Genomic DNA, 10,643 nt, shown 5'->3' on the forward strand with positions numbered 1-10,643 from the left:
ATTTAAGTGGTTAAGGGCTATAGAAATAAACTTGACTCAAGTTCAACTTGGTCTCTCTCCACTAATTGACAACCTGCTATCAATGGCTACATTGGCTATACATTTATATCACTGCCATCAGCCCACTTAAGTGGTTGTCCTAGATATTGGTAGCACTACACCAGCGATTGTCAATGTCAGTGCATAGACGGGTAGAGCGTGGTGGGCATGGGCTGAGGGTGTCCAGACAGAGAGTAGCCAGGGGCGTGTGGTGGTGGGTTCATGTGGACTTCCAAGGTGGTTGTGTGAGTGGCATGGAGGAGCCGTTGGCGCTGCTTCAACTCGCGAGCCATCTGGCACCAGGCGCAAGGTGTGCAGCAAGTGACAACACAGCAGTCATCACACATGGAACCCTGAATGAGCAGACAACAGAGAGGGAGAGCCACAGAGAAAACATCATTCACTTGTTTCACTCTATCATGGGATGTTGTGCATGTGTGCACTCATCGGTGGTTGACACAGACTCACAGTCTGTGTCTGTGACTTTGTCACAGTAAAAATCTGGAGTATAGATTTAACTCTGAAACTCTAAAATTGGATCTTTAAGGATCAATTTCTTACACTTTCAGAGTTTATTTAACACTAGATTTTCCTGTACACTAACTAATGCTTATCGCTATCTGGTTTTCTGGATGGTGTTCATCACCATTTCTCACCCTGCTCCTCACAGCTGGTTGGGTATTTGCACTGTACATAAACTTTCCATGCACTGGCCAATCTGGGAACCCATTCGGTAAAACAAAGTCTTGAGAGATTATGCACTGGCTGGATTGTGAACTGTGTGTGTCTGTCGGCCCACTGAAGTTGGCTGCATGGGCAGTGTTCAACATTTGCTGTGTGCCTGCGGTGTGGATTAAGCTCCTTTGATGACATTTGAATTGGGTATATGACAATGGCACCTATTTTTTGATTATTCTGCTTTTTATTGTCTTCCACTGTGAGAAGTACATAGACGTTGAATGAACCCGACTGTCTTAAAGTCCCTCATATACGATACTCTGTTATTTGCTGATGATGTGAGAGACCACTGTGTAGCTAAAATTCGAGAGAGAGACGGGTTCTTTTCAGACTCTGAAAAGTACACACGTCACACATAATTATAAAATAAGACACTAAACACTTTGTTGAACAGGGTTTTTGTATGAGAGAACGAGGCAACCAGGTGCTCACCGGATACGTAAAAGTCAACAGAGTTCAAATAGTAAAAGGTGCCCCTGGATCAGATGGGATAAAACATCAGATAAAAAATGGGAGATCCGGGCACTCAGGGTTAAAAGAGGGAGCAGCCTTTATTAAACCAATATGTTTCGGACACAAGTGTTCTTCATCAGGGCTAAATGAATACAAAACAACAGACTCTCACTATAGAGGGCTGCAAACAGGTGAGACCAGGCCGGTAATTAAACACTTAACAAAAGCATGTAGATGTATAGCACTTAATACATAGTAATTTTATAGGGACAAACAAGCAATCACCAATAGAAACCTAGATGTGAGTACATGAGGACCCAAGTGCTTGGGACACAACCCAAAACAGCAGAAACACTTATTACAAAGAATAATACTAATGATAATAATAATATAGACCAATATATATATATAGCATAAAGCTTTATGCTATATATATTGGACTGTTTGTCCAAGTTCCTCAGACACAGGGCTCTAAAGTGTTATAACTCTTCACTGTGTGATGATTTACCTGTATGTGGTACCTCTCTCTCATAGCACTCCTCAGGGCCAGAGTAGCGGCAGGGACAGTGCATCCCGTTAGTAAGTCCACCAAAGGCATGCACAGACATTCTCCAAAATCTGAGCTAATCTGACAAGCCAAACAGCATGGGGCCCAGAAACCGAGGCAGCCTGTCAGGGATGCAGACAAAGGAAATATGATACACGTGGGCAAGGCCGCAAAAAGAGATTATCACTCACACAATCTCCCTCTTTCTCTCTCTCTCTCACACACACGCACACACACACTCACACACACACGCACACGCACGCACACGCACAAACACAGAGAGAGTGAGAGAGATTTGCACATGCAGATGCTTGTTTTCAGGTCAAGAGACACTTACAGATATTCAGGTCCTCACAGCAGCTGAAGAGGCTGTTGCTCCAAGTCTCTGTCTTTAAGCCCGCAGGGGATCGATACATGCCTGGCTGAACTGTAACTACTGGGGCCGTCATTGGATGGACTGCCATGTCTAGAGAGAGAGAGAGAGAGAGACAAAGAGAAACGATAACATACCCCCCAAAAAATTATTTGGGAGGGACAACATGGATTAATTAACAATATACCCTGTAATACACTGTAAATACACAGAGATGCTAATTTTCATCCGTAGTCCACAACATTAAAAACAGAGCATACATGACTTGATAAATGACATTTATCATAAATGACTTGATACAGCAGTGTTTTTTAGTTTTATGCATTGAACAGAAATTATATAAGAATTATTTATCTGGATGTAACATTACTCGACAGCAAACAGAGACGTTATGCAACTAGGCCAGTAGTATAACATCTTAAGATATTTGAGATCTCTAACCATATCTTGTTCCAGAAATGACTGAAGTGGGACAGGACGTGATATATAATTTCTCAGATATACAAGGAAAGGTTGCTGCGCATCAAATGGCAGATCACAGAGAAAGTCTAGAAGTCTACCGTTGTTAGGAGTAAACAATTAAGCCCATGGGCAAGCAGTCCTCGAGGAAAACACTGCCACTTCAAAAAGGGATTAGCTCCCAGTAGGCTGAAAGCTGAGCCGGTGAACGATGCTTTTAGTTGGTCTAATGAACAATATTATTCACAATGTGCTGACATGTAATGACCTTTTCGAATATTTTGTGTTTTTTTCTCAGAATATAGAACTGTATATAGATAGAGTAATCTGTCTATAAAGTTGTTTCACTGTAATCTATTAAAGTATTAAATAATACATTGGACCGCAATGGAAACAAGCCCTCAGGGTTTTTTTGTGTTATCCCTTTAGCATTGCTTGCGTAATTGCACTTGGTGTACTGTTTGCAATTTGTCGATAAAGTCTTCAATAAATGAAAAAGAAAAAGTCACATTACTAAATCAAGATAGGATTAAATGACATAAAATCAGGTTATTCTGAGAATTAATCAATCAGTCTTTACATTTGTGTCTGTTGGCATGTTGACAATGCTGGCTCCGACCTCAAAACTATACAGAACATGAAATGCTGCCAGAAATGTGGAAACAAATCACAAAACTATTATGAAAACAATTACTTTACCAGTTCAACAGAGTGACATTTCTAATTGAACACTAACACAACACGCTGCGTGAGATAATGTGTCAGTCACATACCTGATTATTGTTTGTGAAGTTCAGCAGCAATTCAGATTGGCATGAATGTACAAACAGTGGTACTGTGTGGTTCATAACCGGTGTGAATCTAACTTCTACCACTGATCACTGGAGAGTAACCTGTGGAAGGATGGAAGGGGAGGACCTACAACACAATGCATCACTCCTACTGTGAGACTGCACTTAGTAACTCATAAAACACACACACACACACGCACGCACGCACGCACGCACGCACGCACGCACGCACGCACGCACGCACGCACGCACGCACGCACGCACGCACGCACACACACACACACACACACACACACACACACACACACACACACACACACACACACACACACACACACACACACACACACACACACACACACACACACATAGTGTGTTATGTGTTATGTGTTATGTGTTATGTTTCTGGAGCAAAATGAAAACACCTATCTGTATCACGTGCGACTTTGGGGAATTTAGTTGCACAAAAGATCTTGGTCCATGTAAAACGATAGGTCAAGAGAGGAAGGAAAGCAATGAAAAAGAATAAAGGAGACATTATGTACTCTCTGTTGTGTATTGTGAAGACAGTGCGAAAGACACAAACACACAGTTTATTCCCAAGTGCTGCGAGTGGACAAGGGATTAAAAACTCAGATGTCAACCACTGTTATGGCTTCAATATGAACTACTCCTTTAAGTGCCACTAAATATATTCTGTGCTACACTGCTTCAATGTGTTTTAGATCAGTTTTTATTTGGATGATATTCATAACAGTAAATGCCCAGCAGGGGGAGACACAGACTGAAAGGATGAGACAAGCATACCAAATAGTATCCCCCATCAATGATGCAATTCCAGGAATATGAACATTCAAGCACATTTCTGACAGAACATTTAAAATCAAGTATTTTACAGACCCTGTGTGATCCCTGTTGTTGAGATAAAGGGATAACTGACTTGTTAACTATAGCAAATATAATGTGAACACAAAAGTTAGGTGATTCTAATATAGGCTTAACCTACACTTAGTTGCATTGAATTCTCGTGTTTGTATGTATAACTATGTATGTATGTATGTATGTATGTATGTATGTATGTATGTATGTATGTATGTATGTATGTATGTATGTATGTATGTATGTATGTATGTATGTATGTATGTATGTATGTATGTATGTATGTATGTATGTATGTATGTATGTATGTATGTATGTATGTATGTATGTATGTATGTATATATGTATGTATGTATGTATGTATGTATGTATGTATGTATGTATGTATGTATGTATTCATTTGTTCGTTCATTCATTTCTTTTTCTAATATTATTGTTTTTGTTTTGTGTGCAGCCCTTTGGGTATTGGGCTATAGTAAACTTTGACTTGTCTTGACTAACTAGAATGAAGGTGACAGACCATGCCAGCCCAGCAGTCTCAGACTGGGTTGATATTCCCAAATTACATTTGGGAATATCAAATTAATTTTATGGGCAAAATTTAACATCACTGGATGTTACATAAAAGGGGTATTTCACTTTAAAACAGACTTTTTTCTCTTTCTTTCCTTTTTTCATTCATTTAAATTGTAGCAGAGGTGTGTGCTTTACAATATTTTACTAACAGATTGAAAGGGTGATGAGAATCGTTCTCTGGGCAGTTTCACTGGAAATAATACTCATTTAGGGCATCTGCTGTGGAGGGATACTGACCCTGTATATTTCCAGAGATCACCAAATAGGCAATTACCATGCACACAGCCATTACACACACCCACAGAGTCAGGATAACATTGAATATGAGCAAGTGCCACATGATCAATAAACCTCTAAAGGCTTATCAGTAAAAGATCTTGATTCTGGGTGTGTTCAAACATATAGTGTGGTGATAAGATTGGGTTGAGTTTACCTTTAGCTATGCATGCAACAGAATGCAACTACCTTTAAGTGCTAAAATCTGAAGGATTGTGTTTATTGTTCATTTATAGATTTACATGTATAAATATTTATCAGGTACAGGTAAAGTCTCCAGTAAAGTCCCCTGAGAGAGGCACTACATCCTTGGATTAACCGTTCTCCACGTGGTCACGTTGGTCTGGAGCTGTTTGCGGAACTTCAGCTCACGGGCCATCTGGCACCAGGCACACGGATAGCAGTAGGTGGCAATAAGGCAGTCTTCACACATATCACCCTGGGGAGACAGAGGGGAGAGCAACAGAACAAAAAGCATTTAGTAGTTTCACATTGCCATGGGATGTTGTGTGTGCAACAATAGTTTTTTTTTTTTTTCATTTAGAGGAGATAATTATTATTTCATTTCTCCTCAACGTAGTCATTATGCCAATTATTTCCTCCCCACACACTACTGCGCGTTGTCACAGCTGTTCTACCCTACTGGCTCACCTGCCAGTGAGGAGCCCCCACCGAGAGAAAGTAGCACCTCCGTCCTACTCCTGCCGCCAAAACACTCCCTGCTGACAGGTGTCGCCCCGGCCCGTAAGAGTACGTCACCACGCAGTGACAAATGTCACCCTCCCCGCCCGGCTTCCCTCCCCTGAACACGGGCCAATTAACATCGGCTGGTGTGTTAAGTGGTCAGATGGGTGGGCCATGGGGCGTGCATTTTCAGACCATGTTTATGTGTGTCCTGGCTTGGATCAATGGAACTAACATTAAGTTCCTATTTATCGACATCACAATGTCAACTTTTTCGAAGTTGTAAAGAACGTTATATTATCACAAAAATCTTGTGTAACATTGTGTTTTGCCAATTAGTTGGGGGCCCACTGGCCTGGTAAAGCCCCTCCCTCCGGAAATCTCATTTGTGGAAATGAGATTTTCCGGAGGGAGGGGCTTTACCAGGCTAGGGGCCCACTTGCTATGGCCCCGCAGGTTGAGGACCCCTACTATAATAACCTTTAACTGTGTGATATTTACCTGTATGTGGTACCTCTCTCTCAAAGTACTCCTCATTGTCATTGTCACAGCGCAATGTTGATAGTCCAGCAGAGGCAAGCACAGACACTCTCCAAAATCTTTGACAGTCTTACAAGCCAAGCAGCAGGTACACCAGTAACCAAGGCAGCCTGGCAGAGACACACAATGGAAATATCATACATGTGGGCACTACTGCAAAATGTGATTATCGGCCACACACACGCACACGTGCACGCACGCACGCACGCACGCACGCACGCACGCACGCACGCACGCACGCACGCACGCACGCACGCACGCACGCACGCACGCACGCACGCACGCACACACACACACACACACACACACACACACACACACACACACACACACACACACACACACACACACACACACACACACACACACACACACACACACACACACACACACACACACACACACACGCACACAGATGCAGGCACTCAATCACACACACTCCCACAGGACCACATGCACACACACGCTAGTGGTGGACAGTAACTGAGTACATTTACTCAAATACTATACTTAAGTACAATTCACAGAGTATTTTTACATGTGTTATAGCTACTTTTACTTAATCTACACTACAGTAATCTGGCACTTCTTCCACCACTGACGGACACAGACATGCACATGCAGACGTTTCCTTTCATGCCAGGACACTCACAGATGCGCATGTCCTCAAAGCAGCCGAAGACACTGCTACTCCAAACCTGGTTCTTTAAGCCGGCAGAGGAACGATACACGCCCGGCTGAACTGTAACTGCAGGGGATGTCATGTCTATGGAGAGACCGGGGGAGAGAGAGAGAGAGACAGCTCAGGTCAGGGTCACATAATGGACTTGAACAAAGCAGAGTGAAGGGGGCTACATGCTACCATCCACCGTCATAGGAAGAAAGTTCTGATGTCGGATGGATTCTTTTGTAGCATGTAGGAGGCTTAAAGCTTGGGGAAAAAAACAACATTTTAGTTACTTTAAATAAAAATAAAAACGAGGCAACTAACTGAAACTATATTGTGTGTTTACTGCTTACAAAACTAACTAAAACTAACCCAATCGTCTGGATACATCATCAAGAGACTAGTTGGCACCCCTCAGACCAGGTTCAATCATCCCCAACTAGCATCAACTTTTCTGGCCAGAACTTTCCCCTCTCATCATCAGTCAACCTGGGTGTGTGAATAGATTTAACATCTGTGCAAGAACTCTGTCTACCACCTCAGGAACATCGCCGTACCACACTCACTCTAAAATACGTGTCCATGCCTTTGTCTCCTCGAGACATAACAAGATTCTCGTCTGTGGAATACTCAGCCTGACCACTATTGATGCTTTTAAAAAAGGATGAAAAACGTTCCTTTTTATCAAAGCATTCTCTTAGCGATACTGGTTTTCACGTTCTCGATTGAGTACACAGGGCCACAATGGAAACAAGCCTGTAGGGCTTTATGTGTTATCATTTTAGCACCATTGTATCTACTGTACTAATTTGCAAACTGTTAATAAAGTATTCAATCAATCAATCAAACTTCTTAGGCTTTATACCTTTGTGAGATTTACTTTATTTACTCTTTTTCTAGTTATGTACAGTTTTTGTGTATTTTAGAGAAATGTGTTTACTCTGTATTACTTTGAGATTTGTTTGATTGACTGATACAGAAGTGTATTGTTTTGTGCGTTAAGGAGAATTACTGATAAGAATGAGTCAGTCACGGATGTAACATTACTCATACTGGGTGGCAAACAGAAAGGTTATGCAACCAGGCCAATATCTTACATACAAATGACACATATCGTTAATAACATAAGATACGATATTTGGGAACTCTCTGTTTCCAGGAACAACAATACATTTAATTTCTCATACACAATGAAAGGTTGCTGGGCGTCAAATGGCAGATTACAGCGTAAACAATTTGGCCCATGAGCAAGCAGTCTGAGGAAAACACCTCCCACTTAAAAAATGTAGTGTGTGTGTATATATATATATATATATTTATATATAAAATGTATTTCAAATGTGTTGCAAATTGTATTTGTATTGTTTTTGCAATGCACACTAAGGGTAGAAATTTGGGCAATTAATTAATAGTTTGTGAGGCCATGTAGTTTCCCCAGGGACGACTTTTTCTAGCTAAATATTGAGATGAGTAGATTGTAACCTGCCTTGAATAGATGTAAAAGTTGTTTCATCTACTAAATTCACATTGCTAATTCAAGATAGTTCAATGATATAAGATACAAGTCTGACAATGACTCAATCAATCTTTACAATTGTATCTGTTGGCATGTTCACAATGCTGGCTCCAATCTCAATACTAGGCTACAGAACATAAATGGTAGCAGAAATGTAGAAGAATTCACACAATTGTTTTACCAGTTAATTTGTTTTTAAACAGAAAAACATTTATAATCGTAAATAAATCACTTGTTAAACTAACAATTGAGCAACCCTAGGCATGCTATACAGGCAAAGAGGAAATTTGTCAGTGACATACCTGTATGCTGAAATTGGTTTTCTTCTTTTTCTTTCTTTTTTTTATTTGATTAGACTAAAGATGTGAAGGTCAGCAGCAAATCAGATTGACATGAATGCAGTGAGTATAAACAGTGGTACTGTATGGTTCATAACAGGTGTGAATCTAACTTCTACCTCTGATCACCGGAGAGTAACCTGTGGATGGATGGAAGGGGAGGACCTACAACGCAATGCATCACTCCTACTAACTGTAACTGTGAGACTGCAGTGTGTGTGTGTGTGTGTGTGTGTGTGTGTATCATTTAGCCCCGGAACGCTCTTGAGTGATGAATGAAACATACACGCGACCGTGTTTAAGATGGAGAATTCTTTCTTTGGTGTGATGGACAAAATCCACTCAAAACTCAGAAATAGCTACTGTACACATCGATGTAGATGGCATGCCAAAGGCCTACTTCACAGATTTTCAGCGTGTCTTCATATAATTAGTCCTCACAAATGCTCATTGTAAGATGGCATCATTTCTGTCTACTTGCTTCAGAAGAGCACAAGCTCTTATGACGTGTTTCATGAACCATTAGTTGAGAGTTAGAGCATCATGCCATTCAGCCCCAGGATGCTATGTTGAGTAATTGGATGAAACACACGGCTGTGTCAAGGGGTCCGCTCATAATTCCATCTATGTCAAAGCTAATGGATGAGATAGAGAATTATTTCTTTGATGTGATCTACAAATAGAGGGAGATGGTAGGTGATGGACGAACCACACTCAAAACTCATGTTGTGCTCTTTAATGTTGATGTGCCACTGAAAATGTAGCGGTGTAGCTTTTGTCAAGCTACCCAACTACATGGTGAAAAAAGTAGCTGAACTACTTGAAACCTACATCATTCTGAAAGTAGTCTAGCCAAAGTAGTCTAGCCATAAGCTACTTGGAATGGTAAACTAGACATTACATGCGAGATTCACCTGAAATAATTCACCTGAAAGAATAGCAATGGGACAAATTATCCAGTCTCTTTATTGCCTTATCTAACTTTTACAAAAAGTTTAAATCAGTTAATTATAAAGCGAGGAGAGAAACAAAAAATAAATTTCTGGCTGTCTTGGTTCTTCGTACTATGGAAAGCTTGGTACTTGTACTTTTACTTCAGATTCTTGTACTTTTTACTTTAGATATTTAAGTACATTTTAACACCAGATACTTTTCTTAAAGGGCAAGGACACACTGGTAAAGGTTTGGGTTGTGTAGTTACCTTGCCATGAACTCCAAAGGGTAGGCGAGAAAAAAAAAAATAGTTGCTCCATTGATTAGAAGCTCTCAAGGTCACTCTTTTAGCCCGTATATAACGTATAACTTGTTAGGCAGAATTGGGCAGCATTCATGGAGCATTTGCAGCTTCATGGCTACTTCCAGGCATCACTTTGAGGGTAGGAGTACCTTTGCACCGCAAAAAGAAATAAAATAATAAATAACATAATAAATTAACTGTTTAACCAACCAGTTATACATTTCTTAACGGTTTCCGGTTTAACTTTTGGTAAGCCTTGAGTCAAGAGTGCAAACCTTCCTACCTTATCAGTTAAACGGATCATGAACATGTTTTCATTTTATTTTTGTCTTGTGGCCCCTGACTTGAAGTCATTTTACAATTGTGGCCCCCTGCCTAAGCTAGTTGAATACCCCTGCGGTAGGGTCTCAATGTTTTCTGAAGGCAATGAGCTCAAATTCTACAGGGAGGTATAATTCTACAGGGAAAAATGCAAGTTTTCTTGAAATGTCCACAAGATAGCAATAAGTCAAAGGAGAATGCACAACTGG

The sequence above is a fragment of the Gymnoscopelus braueri genome (genome assembly GCF_963280865.1).
Source record: "Gymnoscopelus braueri genome assembly, chromosome: 15".
Taxonomy (NCBI): Eukaryota; Metazoa; Chordata; class Actinopteri; order Myctophiformes; family Myctophidae; genus Gymnoscopelus; species Gymnoscopelus braueri.